Consider the following 19,463-nt stretch of genomic DNA (forward strand, 5'->3'; position numbering starts at 1 on the left):
GTGAACTTTAGATGACTGCAAAGATAATCTAATTGTTAGAATGGCTACAATGAGAAATATCCCATATCTGATTTAAAAAAGAAAAAAAAAGTCTATATATTTTTCTATAACTAGCAATATATCTCTCCCCCATGCATAGCATTGGGGACTAGCATTTTTAGTTCTGTATAATAAAGTTTTATATAATTTATTATAATATCTTGTATTATTGATTATAGTATTACTAATATTTTGGAACAGCTTTCGTGTTGGAAGTGTGCTAACTGTTTAAAGACATTGAACTTGACTTGAATGCATGATGTGTCAGGCAGCCATGTTTGTAGAGGTGTAGCTCTATCAGTCCCGTGTGTTGCCTTCACAGCCCACTGTCCACACTATGATGAATCGCTCCAGTGTCATCAACAACAATCATTCACACTAGACAATACTGCACTTAAAAACAAGGCAGGACACAAACATGTATAGATAACAAAAAATAACATTTTCACTGTTGAGCATTTATTAAGATAATATGGATATGTGTGCAGCATAAGGTCGGCCATCTGATACACCACGGAGGTGTGAGGAGATTTAACTGCACACAAAATGAGTCAGATGCTTCTTACTTAGTAAGCTATTTTTGATCACTTGCGTACCAATGTTAAAAAAAAACATACAAAGAAGCCTTGGACCTCTTCCTGGGTGTTCTCTTGATTCTACTCTCTCTCTTTCTCTCCATCCTTCAGGGTAATCCAGAAAAACACCCACTCACACCAATACATTTGCTCAGGCATGGCTAAGCAGCATGACCATGGGGGAGAGATTGCTGTTCTGATGGAGGTGTGAATGTGTGTAGGTGGAAGAATATCACTTTAGAGACATTCCAACCCACTACATTAATGCAAGTGTGTTCTCACTCAGGGCTTCTCTGTGTGCTGCATAAGGAGTTGCAGCACAATGCACTTATCTCATGTGATGTCTATGTTATTGCAAACATAATGAAGTGTCATGCCCATATAATCTATTTCTCTGATAAAAAAAAGTTGCATGATTATCATAGTAAAAAAAAAAAAATGTTTGGCTAAAACACAGCAGTCAGAAATCAACTAATTACATGCATAAATTTAGACAATCCGATAGGGTTGCAAATTTGTTCCCTGTGGAATTCAAAATAAGTTATGAAAATGTCAATGTTGCTCTTTTTCATACAATAAAAATGACATTGACTGGCTGTCAAGTTCGGCTGCAATTTTGCGTGGTTTATAAAAAATATATTCCTTTAAATACAGAATATATATATATATATATATATATAAATTATATTACAATTAAGAAATATACAATTCTTTATTATAATGTATAATATAATGTGCTGCATGTTTCAGAGAGAAGCACAAATAAATCTGTTATTTTTTTGTAAGAAAGTAATATATTTCGGCCTTTATTTTTATATAAATAAAGTTAAAACATACTACTGTACTACTGTAATGGACTGCCTGTTTTGTTTTCGTTTTATGGACTTTTAGTCTGTTTTTCTCTGTTCCCTGATTCCCGCTCTTTATTTGTTACCATGGTTTTTGTGAGATACACACTGTTACGAAGCTTGTGGATAACTTGAGTTTGTTTTATTAAAAAATCTTGTTTATTTGAACCTGTTTGAACTCTTTCATCATCATCTGGACAAAACTACTCAAATTGATACAACGAATACTAAGATGATGATGATGATTATTATTATCATCAACATCATAGAACCGTGAACATAGAAAATGTGTCACTAAATTATTGAAAAATGATCTCAGTGGGTACTTGAAGTAAATATATTAGGTTCAGCTAACAAAAAAGTTGGGGAATCCCTGCATTGCATGTAAATATGATATGATGTGAATTTGTACATTTCTATGAGTTTGAAAGACAAAAGCTTACATGGTTAAATGACTCACTGAGTTATAATTCAAATAATAATGAATGTGTTCATCAGAAGATTCGATATGCAATGTTGAGAATATGCTTCTTAAAATTAAAAATAGATTTCTGTAAATCCAGTGATTAATGCTGTGTGGGTCTCAGTTTTCAGTGATAGGAGCAAGACTAGTGGCTGGTCTGTGTGTGCAATTCCACAAACCTGGAAGACCTTCTGAACACAAGAAGTAAGGAGAATCAATGAATAATGAATAATTAAGCGTCATTGTGAGAATGACAAGTAATCAATAGAAAAGTAACTGTACTTAAATTATTTCATTGTTTAAATTTGTAAAACTGTTAATTTTTTATATGTACATTTATGAAATACATAACTTAGTTACTGCTGATAACAGATCACTCTAAATTGTAACGTGGACTGCTGGACTCATGCATTTTCTGTAAAGCTGCTTTGAAACAATGTGTATTGTGAAAAGAGCTATACAAATAAACGTGAACTGAATTGAATTGAACAACGATTACGAGTATTTTAAAATGTAACAATCTTATTACAAGTACTTCATTTTTGGAATCTGATTACTAACTAGCTACCCAGCACTGCAACCCGTATTTCTGGGTCTCATTGCTCACTGATTAAAAACTATCGTTAGACTAACTTGTCTTACATAAAACAAACTAGTATGTTGTTAAAATGTTTTTATTCCTGCCACTGGTGCCGCTAAAACAAATAGATGCATGATGCCCCTGCTTCCTATTGACAAGAATGCGACTCTTGCACAAACATACAGCCATCCCTGTCACAGTAAAAACAAGAATTTAAGCACATGGATTATAACATGGTCCTGACAATTTGTCAGGGTTTAAAACCCTGGCAAGATACAAGAGAAAGCAGACAAATGGGACAGTCTTTTCATGGCTAGCTCACCAGACATCTATCTTCCCATCTTCTCATCTCACCTATTGTCTTTCTCTCTCCTACACCTAATTTTGTGAACACTTACACTCTCCGCACCCCTATTAAGAATTCCACAGCTCTCCTCCCTACTTCATTAGAGCAATTACCACAGGAAGTCATTTGTTACCTGGGGCCTAGATGGCACTGGCACACACATGGACACACACTTTCTCTCACGCACACACACACACACACATTTGTTACAGAGATTTTTTCAGGAACTCGTTTGCAGTTCATCATTATTAAATGCCCCAAAAAAATTCTTATAAAAAAAGCGTTGGAATCCGAGACATGGCAATTAATTAATACCCAGATTTTTATGTAAGCACATCATTTTTGGCCTTAAGATGTGTACATTTCCTCAATTAATGTGTCTTTTTTGCAAAAACAACCATTTTGCACTTAAATGTGCTCATTGTAAAGTCACTAAAATCATTATGAAATTGAAATGAACATAATTTGCCTTAATAATGTGGTGGGCATCACATTTTCTTGAAATGATGCTAATGTTCTAACCGGTACATCAGCACATACACCCTCTGAATTATTTAATAATCTGTCAAACCAACCATCCAAAATTTAGCAACGCCAGCATCTAACTCTGTTGAACTCTCAACTTCTGTAGACAGTGCTATTGCATAATTTTGTTCAGTCACACTTGCTCATGAAATTGGCTGTCATCCTAAACATTTACCACAAGCCGCATGCAATTACAGACAGCAGGACACAGTCGTATCGGACTCAAGCCCATTTTGTCACGGGGAATCTGGCTGCTATAATGCCATATCATGGTGCAGACACACACACACACACACAGACACACACACACACACACACACACACACACACACACACACACACACACACACACACACACACACACACACACACACACACACACACACACACACACACACACACACACACACACACACACCTGTTATTTCAGTGGGGTGTTTATGTGTGTTTCTGGCATGCTTTGTGGCCCCTCACTTGGCCGACGATTAGCAGGGCTGCAGGAGAAGTGTGACTGTCTGTGATAAAGAAAGAAAAAAAAATGACCAAAGCGGTTCTACAGGTGTATCTTCACACAAACACACACAACCCCCCCCCCCTGCCCCCCCCACACACACACACACACAAACGCAAAAATATGCCTACATACACATCTATGCATCCTACACTGTAGAAACAGCAATAACACAAGAGTGACAAAATGTAATTGTATACAAGAGATGGGATGACAATAAAAGAGCAACATCACATATTTTAAAACCCAAACACAATATGGTATGTGCCAAAAAGACATCCTTCATTCTTTGGCACATATTTTAAAAAAATAATGCCGAACAATTAAAAACACAACAATAAATGGCCAGCCAGTTGATAACATTTAGCCCCATTATATATATATATATATATATATATATAATTATTTTTAAATACAATTATTTTTAAATACAATTACAAAATACAATAATTTTTTTCCCTTTATATGTGTCAGAAGGAAATATATTTATATTATTTATTAAACGTTAAGATATCTTTGCAAAAAAAGTTATAATTAATGTAATTTAATGTAATGTAATTTATATAGCTATAATGTAACTTAATTTATATTATTATCATTATTAATACAAAACATTAATATATATAAAAAACTTTAGTCATCTAGATAATGTTACCTTGGTAACATTTAAATTAGTAGGATTCTGTAATCTTTAATGCTCAATAATTCACAGTAAAACTCGATGTTAATTTTGAATATGTGCTGAAGACAACTCAATGTAAATGCTTGATAAACTATTTTTGGAGTAAATATGTGTATCAAGTTGACAGAAATGCTGTTTTGTGTTTGTTGAGCCCTGATTAGTTAAATATGTAACATTATGAAAATACCTAGTATCTACAGAATCTAGTCATATTTTTGCTTTTCCTCACAGTTTTTAGTAATTTACTGGCTTTAAAAAAGGCTAACCAGAAAAAGCTAAACTTTTTTTTTTTACAGTCAATTTTTTCTGACTAATGTCATTTTTACTGAATCTAAGTTAGAAACAGACTCCCTGTGAGTTACTCACATTGGGCAACTGTATTGACCATATTGATAGCAAAACGCCTCCATTGGAGTGAAGATCGGGCAGGCACAAGTTGGCACGAGTAGCAACATAACTGAGTGGGTGTTGCAGAGGGACTGTGGTTGAGCCTCGTGGGCAAATCAGAGCAAGTACACGTGTATTTTTACCATGGAGTGGGAGTAAAGGAGATATTGATTCTACCACAGGCACAACTGCAAACTATGAGCTAATGTGCTCTTTTTGTTGTTCATAGCCATGCTAGTATGTGGCGTTCTCATGTAGAAGCATGTACTGCACTAAAGAGGTTTGTGTGAGTGAATGTGAAACATTGTTATGTAGCATGTAATGCAAAGAGGTCATTTGATAGGGTTTTAGCAGACAAACGAATGCATGTGTGATGCGTTCAGGGCAGAGGGATAAGAAGGTGAGCACAGTAAAAGCAAAGCACAGCAGGTGTGGGTGCTGCATCCGTAGGTGGAACTGGAGATGGATGAGAGGGGAGGAAGAAAAAAGATTTAGCTAAATTTCACAGCTCACTATTATACTGCATCTCTCCTTTCTCTCTTTCTAACTATCCTGCTCCTCATCATCCTATTTCTGGGTTTAGTTTTCACTCACTCTGTCTATTCATCAACTAACGTCTTCACCTTTCTACCTCCAGATTTTCTTTTTGAGCTTATCCCTGCTGAAAAATCCAGCATAAAACAGCATGAATTCCATGTCGGTCCAGACTGGTTTATGCTAGTTACAGCTGATTTAGTGCTGGTCAAGCTGGTGGACAAGCATAGTAATGCTGTTTTCAAGCAAAACTCCCTTGCTGGTCCCCATAACTTATGCTGTATTTTTCAGCAGAGTTTTAACTGTTAGCCTCTATCTTCCTGTCCATTTTTGGCATGTAACTACAAACCCACCCCTCCCCTAGTACTAAAAGTTCAGCAAAACCTCCTAAAGGAGGTAAACCATTTTACATAAGCCACTAATGATGCACTCAGTAATTTGTTCCTCATTAAAAAGTTTTCCTCCTAAAGTCAAGAATAGTGCTTTTGAAAAATCATGTACGCTCACAAGATGAATCAATCCATCCATCCATCCATCTATCTATAAATGGCTCTTTTTTTCTCCCCAAAAAATTCAATCAAAGATGTCACGCTAAAATTTGAAGTTTGTTTTTGCTTTCGTAGTTAAAAATGAGTCCTTATGAGAATTCATTTCTTTAAATTTCAATTCATTTTATAATTACAATTCAAATTTGCAAGTTTTATCTATCCATGTATCTATCCACTCATCCATCACAGACAGACAGACAGACAGACAGGCAAGGCAAGTTTATTTATATAGCACATTTCATACACAATGGTAATTCAAAGTGCATAATTAGAATAATTAAAACAGTTTTGAATAAAAAATAAAATAAAATACAGTACAAACAGTCGGACGAACAGTGGCACAGTGGTCATTCAGTAAATGCACAGCTAAACAGATGTGTTGTGAGTCTGGATTAGAATGTGACTACTGTATGAGCACATCTGATCTCTTCTGGAAGCTGGTTCCAGCTGCGGCTGGCATAATAGCTAAAAGCGGACTCGCCATGCTTAGAGTGAACCCTTGGTATTTCAAGATGATGTGATCCTAATGATCTGAGTGATCTGTTGAGTTTATATTCAGTGAGCATATCTGCAATGTATTGAGGTCCTAGGCCATTGAATGATTTACATACCAGTAATAATACTTTGACAGTATTATAATAAGACAGACAGACAGACTGTAAAAGTTATCCTTCCATCCCTCCATCTAGACAGTACAACACTGACCAGTATGTAAGAAATAAAGATGGTGGACAGAGGAAAGTTAAGTGAAGAATGCATGCTGCTTATGGGTACATTATTCAAAATGAATGTAATATATTCAGTACTGACACATAAATAAAATGAGCTTCCCCCTCTCCACACCTGGCAGTGACTCTGTGATATTACAAAATCAATAATAGAAGTCAGCACCCTGAGCGCTGTTCACTAGGTGTTCTAGTTCATTGTTCCGTCACATAGCAACTTCAGCAAAGAGGAGGGGCGCGTGGAGGAATGAATTATCGGAAAACATTGGCTTGCATTTGCAGAATGCACTTCCTTCATATATGTATGTGTCAGTTTTTCCACTCTATGTGTTGATGTATTACTGCATTACCTAAATGAAAGCCCTGAAGTGTCCTTGGCAAGGACATTTAACACTTCCAGTGAATGTCTAAAAAACATTCACTCTGGAAATCAGGTCTCAGGGAGTATAGAGACATGAAAAGGAAGAGGTAAGACATAAACAATTGGCTCTGATTAAACTGGGTGTTACAAAAAGGATGTTGTGGTCTCACACCCACACCAGTGAACCCAGCAGGGATGAACACATTGCAATGAATGCCTCCCGAGACAATCAGAGGCAGGCAGGCGGGCTCTGACGTCACACGCACGCATGTGGAGAGAAGAGGTGATCAGCATCTGCTCTGGCATTAGTTTTTCTCAGAGAAAAAGGAGGAATGTGAAGGAGGGGGCCTGGGAATGGCTGATCGTGCAACAGTCCAAGAAACATGATGATCAGAAATGAGGAGTGGAGAAGATGAAGAAACTCATGCAGTGATTGGAGAAGTGTGAGGGGCAGCATCATGATGTTGGATTCCCACGCACAGAAAACGCACACACACAAAAATGTGTGAAAGCCATTTCACAATACACGCACGTGTGCATGCAAACAAACAAACAAACACCCACACATTCATAAACGCATAGATACATATATAGATATATATATAGTAGCCTGCATATGCCAACACCAGACACTATTTTATCTGAGGAAAATGGCAGAATAGCACATTGGCGATTCAAGCTGTTCTATCTTGAAATGTAATTTTTCACTTAATATAAACTGACTGAAACTCATACATATTGTACCTAACAATATGGATTGGAATATGCATGGAAATGATATGCAGATGACATTATGGATAGTAAAACTAGGCGTTGTAAGCTCCATATATGGTTATTTAGGGGAAAGGACGGTGAGGAGATGAATGTACGCACAATCTTGCGCTGACTGGGTTGTATAAAGGGAATTTTCCGCAGGTTCTGGTTTTATAGATCAAAAAACTTTTCTGTGTATGCACACTTTTACATGGAAATCTACAGAGAGTTTTATACATGAGACCACTGGTGTTTGGGAATGGAATCATGTGAGACACTTCCAAAAAAATTATTTAGATGACAGACTTGAGCATTTCAGAATGATCAAACCAACATTTGAAATACTGTGCAATGAAATTGGTCAGCTGGTTACTCCAGTTATCCAATCACATCCACTGTTGAGGGAAAATCACGTTTTTTGTCGAGCATAGAGGGATTCTAAAGAATAAAATAAAAACTTAATTCATTCTAAATGCATTTAGATCATAGTTTATGAGCATGTATTCTTATTCGGGGAAAAAAATGGATCCATCTCAATTGAGCGCATACGTTTTAGTATCCGCATTTTTAGAATTTATGTGCATCTTGGAGTTTTTCCAAAACGTGCATAAAATATGTGGATGGAAACAGTTCAGTGAAGAATAACAAAACAAAAGAATACAGGTAAAATCAGAATACTGCTTGCCACATGCTTCCCAGTTTTGTGTGCAAAATGCATCAGAAACTGTCACCGTCACGCTAGAGGTGCGCTAGGCGCTCTTTTTTTGTTGCCTTTTTTTCCTATCACATATTTTAGTGATCATCATAAATTAGGTGTCATTCGAAAGCATACAAACTAAAAATTCATACTGTGAAAACCATTTTGAAATTGGGCGTATTGGGCACTTTAAATTATTTTAGCGGGCTCCTCCCCTAGTGGGCGGTGTTAGGTTTCATATTACAAAATTTATTTTAATAACTTTATAATCAAAACCTTTTCTAATTGTAACTAAACACATATCATTGGAAAGGTATGTGTCTCAAGGTTCCATATTTGGTGACTATTTTGTGATAGAAGTGATATTTGGATAGAAATTTACAGGGGCGAGGGAAGTAGGGGTGCTGGATTGTACAATTTTGTTCATTTACATTTATTCATTTTTAGCACTTAGTAAATTTTTTTTAATAAACACTTTTAAGTGGGCTATTAAAAAAAGTGTTATTTATATGTTGATTTTTTTTTTTTAAACATACGTGCAGATTGTGACGTCATATTGTGACCGTTGCAGTGTGCTTAGAAAGAATTTGTATGCTCTACTCCAGAGCGCAAGTCTCAGTGTTTTGTAAGGTAGGCAGGTTTTCTGTGTTCATTTTTATTTCCTGTCTCTGTGCAGACTCTTTTATTGTATATGACAGTGTAATCAGCTCAATAACCCTTTTATTTAAAGGGTTAATTTATGTCCCGTAGACACAACCTACCATTGCATCACAATTGCAAGCAGTATCAATAGTCAAAAATGTGATGTCAAATGTCCCGGTGTGTATGCTGTTTAAATGAGTGTTCTCACCGATACACTTGTCGTATCGTTTTTTAGTTTTTATGTGTTTTTTGACTTGATATTGTTTCTAAACTTGGTAAACTACTGCTAACAGCTAATAATCAACCTAGACTAACTGGAAATACGAAATTTAGGTTGCCTCTACCTACATTTCTGCAAAACTCCAGAAACTTACCTTTACATAGAAATTCATTACAGTTTCCAGCTGAAATGAACACTAGAGGCAGTAAAACGCCAACAACTTTTGTTCCATTATATACAGTACAAATGAAGATTACAAGGACAGTAATAAAGACTTATTTTTGCACAATTTCTTGCACAATAGAATGTTGTGCATTCAAAATGCTTTTTTGCCATAGTGCCTGGTTTGTAAACTATTTTGATGTCTGCATCACATAACCAAATGTGTGTTTTTTGGATGTAATAAACCTGTTTGGTATAGCTCACCTGGTACAGCATTGATGGAACGATCGGGTATGAGTCCCATGAAACATCATGATAAAAGAGCTCAAAGACTTGCAATACAAGCTAAAATGGCATGGTTGCCTCAAGAAATGTGTTTTAATCTCACGTTTGGTTAGGTGTAGGGTAGAGTTTAGTGTAGGTAGTACGTTAATTTATACAATAAAGTTAGATAGTAATCTTTCAGGGGAACACAGGTACTGTACGTATTTCCATTGAGCCTGGGTTGCCAATACGTCTGCTAGTTTATTAGTGGAAATTTTATGTCCTGGTGGTTGCAATAGCCTTCATTCCCCCGATAATGTCTCTGTCAACAATGTGCACTGCCAGAGGGGCAGTGATAAAGACTGAGGAAACGCTGTGGAAAAGTGGACTTTTATTTTTAGGGCCACCTAGGGGAATTATAGCAGTCCGGCACCGAGAGCAAGTAAGTGGGTAACCTGGTTTTCCTTGAGAGAGAAATAATGATAATATTTCCAGAGCGATGTCTAGCAAACACGAGCTGCCACTGTCGTCCTGCGTTTCTCGTTCTCGTACTTTCACCTCATTTCCCTTCTGCCGCTTTTCTCTCCCCTCTTATCTTGTTACTTCCTCCCTAGATTCATTTTTCACCCTAATGTGCGTCTCATAAACCCACCCTCCCCCTCTCTCATTCCCCCGACCTGCTCTTCTCTCTCCTTCTCGTTTATAGATACATAGATATATTACGTTACACCTCCATGGTAAGGCCTTGTGCTTTGTGTGGGCTACTGAAGCCATCGCTTCACAGAACAATATCACTTTCAAACAGCAACCCATTAGCCAGACGTTCTTTACTGATAATTGGAAAATCAAAAGCTTGGGTTTGCATATCTGACATCACAACCACAACATGGCATTATTGAGGGCAACAATGCTAAGCAACTCAGTAACACGTAGCAACTGCTTCCAGGGAGACTGTTGAACCTTAAAAGCATTGGGTAGAAACGTGTCTGAATGCGTTTTAAAGGTCATGCAAGCAACAACACAATCCATACCTCCTGCAATGCAGTACAAAGGCACACATAAAGGCCTGGGATGGGTCAAGATGGCAGACTAGTCCAAATAAATCTCTTTTAAAACGCAACCACAAACAATTTTAAATTTAAAGCAAACATGAGAACTATTCAATTAATAATATGAAATAACTCATTTTAAATAATATTATATTTAAAAGAGACAATTTAAATGGGATGAATTTAGAGATGTAACTTCTCCGAGAATGCTTTAGAATGCTATGCATTAGCATGCTAACAATCGGTTGGACTTTTAGCATGATAAAACTCTCTCAGAAGTGCTTCTAAATTTATATCTTTATATCTAACCACCGTTTTGTGACATCCACCATTTTTGAGGGATTTTTGCAATAGAAGGTCTGTATTTAAAGTATATATTTGTCTAACTTTTGGTTTATGCACACATACACTACATTTCAAAAGTTTGGAATTAGTATGCTTTTTTAAGTAATTAAAACTTTTATTCAGCAAGGAATAAAGCATTACATAAAAAAAAAAACTATTTCAAATAAAAGATGTTCTTTTGACCTTTTTATTCATCAAATATCATGCAGAAAATATCATGGTTTCAACAAAATATTAAGCAGCACAACTTTTCAACATTGATAATAATAATATGACTTGAGCAACAAATCAATATATTAGAATGATTTATGAAAGATCATGTGACATTAAAGACCAAAGTAATGGCTGCTGAAAATTCAGCTTTGCATCACAGAAACAAATTACATTTGAAAAACTATTAAAATAGAATACAGTTACTTTTAATTGTAATAATATTTCACAGTATTAATGTTTTTATTATTTTTTCTGTCAAATAAATGGTGAGCATAAAAGTCTTCTTTAGAAACAAACAAACAAACAAAAAGGCAGTTTATTTCGTTAGGCAGCCATTTGAACGTAAACCAGATGATTTATAAAGGGCTTCATTAAGACCTAATAGTCAAGAAACCCCAGCTTATTAACATATGCAGTTTTTATCTGTGGTATGTCATTCATAAATGACAATCCCATGCCAGATTCAAACGAGGAAGCAAACAGAAGACATAAGTTCCTGTGGCTTGCTTATGGACAGCAATTCCCAGAGAGTGACTGTACTGCATAGAGGAGTGTGAAGGTCATCCCCTCTGATCCAGTTATGTAAAATGAACGGAAATGCACTGTGGGGATATAGAGGGAAAATGACAGAGCACAGCAAGCAAGCAAGGGCTATCAGAGAAAGACAAAATGGGTAGGTAGGTAGGTAACAAAACGAGGAGAACGAAATAGAAAGAAAGGGGGAGTTGATATTTCCGCAAGAGCGTCAGCGTTTTGAAAGGGAGAATTCAAAGGGCACCTGTCTGTCCACCCAACCACATCCAGAGGTCATTCTAAAGTACTGTGAATATCCTTTCACTGTTCCCATGTGATAAATCACTACCTACAATGCAAAGGCATGGTGGGGGAACATTTGGTTGGGTTTCAATCAGATGACCGTAACCTTGCTATTGACCCGCATTCAGAGTGTGTGGACAAAGCATTATCGTGACACGTGATGAATGCAAACCGCAGGAACGGCATTAAGGATGAGGGTAGAATGGAGATGTCATCTTTGAAAAATCGCTCCATGCGCTTGACTCTGATATGTTGAAGTACTCACAAATGAGAAAAAAACTGCTTCCTGCCAAGCAGCCGGGCCTTTGACAATCCGGCAATCAATCAATTTTGGCAGAAAGGATTTTGACTAGAAGGATTTTCCTGCAGGCCTGACTGGGCCAGTTGAGATTTTTACTCGGCCAACTAACATTTTCTCTGGCCCAGCTACAACGACAACAAATAGTTATTTGTAGTAACATGTATGAAAAAAAAAAAAAAAAAAATTAAACGTTTATCATTGTTTCGTTTATCACATGACCAAGCAATAAAGTAACTCCATGATATCTATAATTCATAAACATAGTTTTGATGGAAAACAACGGTCTTTAACAGGCTTTCGCTGACTCAGACACTCCTCACTCAGACTCTTAGCCAACCCAGGTATAATTACCCACAATATCAAAGTTATTAACTGAGGAACAATAGCTAACATTAAAGGATGAATGGTATGTATCGATATCATATTACATACATACAATATTGAGATTTGTTTTTAAATTTATCGGTATTAGCCGATATTGGATATGCAGTTGTGCATACTCATTTACAGTTAAATTAAATTACTTTTTATTGAACCTTTACTAATCTTTAATCACAACTAAATATTAAAAATAACTAAAATCTTCAACGTACTGCAACAATCCAAATGTGACAACACCTCTCTAGTCTGTTAGGCCAAATGACATCAGCTGGCCCTTAAACTATAGTTTTGTTGTAATTTTTTTTTTCTTGTCACTTACAAGCAGTTTGTTAATCTGGCTGTGTGAAAGATTCACACAGTGCTAGACCATCACAGACAAGATAGCAAGAGAAACCCTGATTACTATAAAAAGCAGTTGACTACTTATTCCCAATTCATGCCCTGCACTTATACTGTGTCTTCAAACAACCAAAGCATGTTTGTGACAGTCAGAAAAGTCTTGACACCTGAAAAGAAGATCAAAAGGAACATTTTACCATCTGTTCTGTACTGAGGGACCTCAGGCAACTTGTATTCTTTTTTTTAAAGAGAGAGAATGTGAACAAAAGGCAGGAAGAAGGAACTGAATTCTCTGACAGCTTTGTGAAATCTGTCAAACATCTGAAGGATGGCTATGGAGAAAAAGCTACACATCACCTTGAGCATAAAGACTTATTCGATTTTAATCTCGCCGTATTTTGCATCGGTCTGTGTGACCTGCCCAGGCGTTCATGAATATTCCATCCTGATAGAGGGCTCGTTGTGAGTTGCTATGGCCCACAAGCAAAAGTTTGCCAGGTTGCAAGTACCTTACATAAACATACCACTAAATTATGCATGGGAGGTATGAAAGAACTGGAGAAAGTAATGAAATCATACTAGTTTTGCCATGAATCATGATTATCTGTCCACAGGGTGCTGAAGTACTTTGTAAGTGTATTACAAGTGGGCATGCTAAAGTGATTATGGGGGAAGTTTAATGTATAATTATGAGGAGCAAGATTTTAGACCAATGAGATTTCAATGTGAGTGAGGCTTGCCAGTGTGATGTCGCAGATATAGAAACCGAGATTGACAGAATGTCTGCTCGTCAGGGTCAGCTGGGACAGAAGGGTACATTTAAATGGTAGCGATTTTGCCTAATCATTTCTCCACTGTCAAAAATTATATGATCAGCAGGTTACGACAACATATGTCTTTACATTGCTTTAACTCACCAAAATAAGTTGAGCAATTTTCAACTTTTCTTAGATCACACTCATTTTTAAAAGTCAGTTTATTGTAATTTAAGTTTGAATGACTTAAACATCCACGTTGATTGTCCTTAAAACATTAAGACAGCAACTTATTTTTTTACAATGTAGTTAGCATGAAATCAAAACCGACAATTCTTAGCTTTTATGGAACATTGCAGTATTTATTATAAAAGGTTTATATGTGCACATCATTATTGTATTTTTTTTTTATTCACATGCCCTCATAAACCTTAATCAAAATAACTTGCCATTTCAGCTGCAATGACATCTCTTTTGTGATGAGTTTTTTATAGGAGCAAATGCTAGACAACATGTCAGTCACAAGAGATCACAATAATAAGCAAACAACAACGATCCAATCATTTCCTGATGGGCAAAATCAAGTCCCGTCCTAAAAATGTTCTTGTTCTTGGAGCCATTTTCTAGGATATATGTCACAATAGGGAGAAAAAGACTATTGCAACTTCCGTTTCATGCAGAATTTAAGCTGTTTTACTATCAAAGGAGTACAGAAAAAGACAATCAAGCCTTGACTGCGGCTACTTTTAGGCATTTGGATTTTAAAATAAATGAAAAATTAATGCAAGTTGAAAGCCACAAATTGCTTAGCTTGTATAAAACATGCAGCTCAAAAATGTACCTCTAACTAGCTTTTTGCTGTTATTTAACTCATCACTAAATTGTGTCATCTGCTTGTATGAGCAAGACTACACGATCAGGTCTGATAGTCTTTTTAGAGGAGACACGGGTGGCAAGGCTCGTCTCTTGCCACTTACAAATGACCCTTATCAGAAATTCAGCCGATTGCTGTTTCTCCTCCAAACTGATCTTTATCTCACACACTTTCTGACCTGCTCACAGCTGGCCATTTTCCTATAGGTGAATAAACAAATTATAATAAAGTAAACGCAAAGTATAAAAGACAGTGTATCTTTTCACAGGTCTGAAAATAGCCATTTCAAAGCAGCATAAATCATAATAACATGTTGCAATAATGAGCAACATGAGAAGTGCTTTGTGACTGGGAATAGCTGAGAGGCTAACGTGATTCACCTCCCAACATCAGACCCTTAAATTAGCTCCTGCAGACAGTCTCCCACCAGGAAAAAAAAAGTGATGCTACTAATTAAGTGCACAATAATCAAGTCAAGTCTCCAAACAGAGTGGAGAAGAAGGAAAAAAAGACAGGGCAGTTGCTGTCCACTGTTATTTCTTGCCAATATTTCCTTTCAAGGAATTCCTAAAACATGATGCAGTCAGCCATTCTACTTCGCTTTTCAATACGCAGCGCAACAGAGAAAGCATAATGCCTGTCAGCAGTGGAAATCCTGCTTTTCAAAAACAAAGCTTGTTCAGAAGCTTTGTTTTGTGGCATATTCAACACTATGAGTGCAGTTTTGTTTTGTTAAATTGCAAATGAGTTTAGCAGACCTATGCAGCGATCAGAGACAACTTATCAAAAAATCCAGCAGAATAACGATGTATCAGACAGCATCTTTTGACTGTGCAGTCACTCCTCGCTAAAACAATACAATACTCAAAAGTTACACTATACATTTGTTTTTGTTAAACTGGCAGCTAGTTTCCAGAACTTATAAGTACAGGTATAATGTTTCAGATATTACAAGATTGGATATGACATTAAATTATGTAATATTATTAATATGCCATGCCAACCTAGCACTAAAATAATACAATAATCATAAGGTAATATAACATTAAAAGGTGATATTAAAAAAACAAAACATTTCAACAATATTTTACCATTTCTTTGTAAATTAAAGGAATAGTTCACTTAAAAATGAAAATGATATCATCATTTACTCACCATGAAGTTATTTCAAACCTGTATGGATTTCTTTCTTCTGCTGGGACCTTCTACAAAGGAAGATATCTTGAAGAATGCCAGTAAGCAAACAGTTGATGGATCCCATTGACTTCCATAGTATTTTTTTTAATACTATGGAAGTCAATGGTTATCGTCAACTGTCTGGTTACCGACATTCTTCAAAATATCTCATATTTTACAGTACAATTTACTCACCCTCAAGTTGTTCTAAAAAAAAAAGTAAATTGGCAACCAAACAGTTGCTGGGTCCCATTGCCTTCCATAGTATTTTTTTCATACTATGGAAGTCAAAACTGTTTGGTTACCAAACATTCTTCGAAATATCTTCTTTTGTGTTCAACAGAACAAAAAACAGGTTTAGAACAGTTTGGGGTGTGTAAATAATGACAGATCTTTTATTTTTGGGTGAACTACAGTAGCATATAAGAATGTTTTGTCCATTCAATTTTTTAAAAATAATAATTGTAGCTAACTCCTCTTTCTTGTTCTGGATATTTACAAAAAAAAGCTTAACCAAATTCTGGGCATGTCATTCATTTTCATCTAAGGTAAATCTTACACGTATAATCCCTTTATATGCAATCAACCTCTTTAAAACGGTTCAGCACCTGGAGCTGTCCCGTGCATCGTTACAAATGACCGTCTGCTAAACCACACACCAGACACCAGACTTAAAAATATTTAGATATATAGTGTTTGATCACTTTTACAATAGTCGTTTACGAATTAAAGACTGTCCGCACTGGACAATTCAATGCTTTGAAACAATTACATTAAGTGGGATTATAACGATCACTCGCCACGTCAGCTCACTATAATGCGGTTGTGCAGTGACTATTGCTGTTTCATCATTACACAACACAGCGAACCTGATGATGATGCCAATGATATATTCATTCATTGCTAAAGTTTTCTATTTTCACACATTTTCCGACATATATCGATTTTAATTTATCATATTAAGATAAAACTTTCCTCCAATAAATGAAAAAACTGTGTGTTGGAATGTAATCTTGAAAATCATCCTTCATGCATGAGAGCTCTACAGTAAGGAAAAAGTTATTTATAGTGTTGTACGGGACAAAACACATCATCCACTGTTATTTCTCCCAATAGACTGGTTATTTTTTTTGGTGTAAAATTGAACGAGGTAAATCTTATTGACCGCGTGAAAAAAATCATTAAATATCATTTCCATGGTCGTTTAATCTCAATTTGCCGTGTTTCATAAAGATCCTATCCATTCCAGAACAGTTTTTTTTTGTTGCATTTGACGATCTACTTGCAGCAATGCTGATGTCAAACCGCAAACGTCTCCCTTTGTTTCAAAAACTGCCCGTTTTCTTAGCCTATTTAGACAAACGAAGAGATGCTATATGAAAATGTTAATGCAAATTGAACATGCAATGCTTCCCTTGTCGCCTTGCGTTGTATTTACATGGACATTTGTAGAGCACTCTGTAAAACATGGCTGTGCGCTGTTTGCCACTGTAAAGCGCGTAATGATGCAACCCGCACTGCAATAGGTTGCTCCGAGCATACACACAAAAACACATATTATCTGAAAAATAAGGAAAGAGGCACTCACTGTGATTAGATCCGTCCTTTGCTGACATGTCTTCAGTGAAGGGCCAGGCACCCCAGGAGTGCTGGTTAATTGTATGAGCCTGATGCTGCTCTCGCTGCTGTTGTTGGTTCAGATGCTCTCACTGAGGAATCAGAGAATGTTTGAGCGCCACTGCTGAAGATTCAATAGAAAACCTCACCGACAGAGTCAGGGCACTACAGCGATATACCTAACCCTCATGTCCTGTTTAGATAGGCTTTACTTCCTGGTTGTTTCGGAGAGACTCCTCCTGTGTGAGTAGAAATAGTCATTATATAGAATATTAACCTGTTATTGTCCCTTCTAAAACGCTTATATTTTCATCTGACCTAATTAGAAGCCAATATTTATGTAGCTGCAACCCTTTTAACACAAAGTAGAACATTATTTATTTTGGGATCAGTTTGACCCCAACAAGAACATTAAAACATCACTAGTATGTTAAAAAATTAGTCATATCACACAGGCGTGCTGCATAATTGTGATTCATGGTGGCACATGTTCAGTTCAACGGCATGAATATGTGGTATATTGATACTATACAGTAGTTTATACAATAAACAAGTAATTAAAGTGCCCCAAATAAGCTATTTTAAAGGTTCCTTATTTTATTTTTTCAGGTCTAATACAATAGGTTTACATGCATCCAAGGTAAAAAAGAAATAAATAAAAAACTCTTAGGTTTTCATATACTGTATATTGCACATCAGTTTTTATTTTTATTTAATTTTTTTGCTATTATGCGACTCAGATCTGTTTTTGTAATGAAAGTGTGAACAGCACAAACCACACGGAATCCGATCTTTTAGATTCTGATTTGGGCCACTTCCAGATATGTGGTCCTAAATCCGATACAGGTCTGATGTTTTGCAACGTGACCTCAGTTTGAACGGTAATATTAGAATTCATGCCACTTTTCCATTACTTATTCGTCACAATTCTGCACACGTGCATCACTTTAAAGATTTTACATGCTACCTGAAGTTATTGCATGCATTACATGTGACAGCTCTATATAATAGCAATAAATGTTTAAAACTCTGCTCTCTTTTTCACATTATCATCTTCAATTTTAATATTGCCTGCGCATAAATTCGCTTGGTCCTGCAGCAGATCACACAATAAATAAATGCGTAATCACCTCCGTGTTTACTTCCGCATCATGTGTGCTGCGTTAAGTATTTTTATTGTTCTTTTGAGCATGTGGGTCAGTTCAGGACCATTATTTGTTCACACTGGAATCTGATATTGGCCACATTCAAAACAACAATGTGCACAGCTATACAAAAAAAAAATCGGATCTGAATTGAGCATTAATGCTTGCAGTGTGAACGTAGCCGAGGTGACTGAAAACAGTTCGTTCAAAGATTCAGTCTCTCTAACCCCCTCCTTTCCACAAGACTATACTCTGCTCTGATTGGTCAGACGGCCAAGTCTATTATGATTGGTTTACCTGTTACAGCGATTATTTCGGAAACAAAACACCGCTTACCATATCTGAATTTATATGATAAGAACTATGGCATCAGTTTTTCCCAATCAACTCCAGAGCAAGTCCTTATCCTTTTGAAGTGCATGCGAATTGGATTCACAGCCCTGAAAACAGTCTTCTCAACATGTCATCAAACCTTCCAGGCCTCATCTACAACTACAGAGTTTGAGGGCGGGTCAAAGTAGACATCATTCACAGGCAGCCAATGAAGACCATAAGCTGGTATTATGCAAATGTGTTACATTGTTACGTAG

The 19,463-nt window shown here is 36.3% G+C and overlaps 1 protein-coding gene across 2 annotated transcripts in view; it reads right to left on the reverse strand.

The window, feature by feature from the left end:
- tbkbp1 (TBK1 binding protein 1) overlaps positions 1-17,967 on the reverse strand; it is a 44,457-nt gene extending 26,490 nt beyond the window's left edge. Inside the window, exons 1-2 of one of the 2 annotated variants that reach the window (XM_077200725.1) lie at positions 17,700-17,967; positions 3,795-3,891 (exon numbers count right to left, since the gene is read on the reverse strand). The gene's annotated coding sequence lies outside the window, so the exon portion shown is untranslated. The remainder of the gene's footprint in view (positions 1-3,794; positions 3,892-17,699) is intronic. The other variant, XM_077200724.1, reaches the window with a different exon arrangement.
- Between the last annotated feature and the right edge of the window lie 1,496 nt (positions 17,968-19,463).

This window comes from Siphateles boraxobius, unplaced genomic scaffold, assembly GCF_051911475.1.
Source record: "Siphateles boraxobius isolate OS27281-9 unplaced genomic scaffold, OSU_SipBor_1 46, whole genome shotgun sequence".
In the NCBI taxonomy this organism is placed as follows: Eukaryota; Metazoa; Chordata; class Actinopteri; order Cypriniformes; family Leuciscidae; genus Siphateles; species Siphateles boraxobius.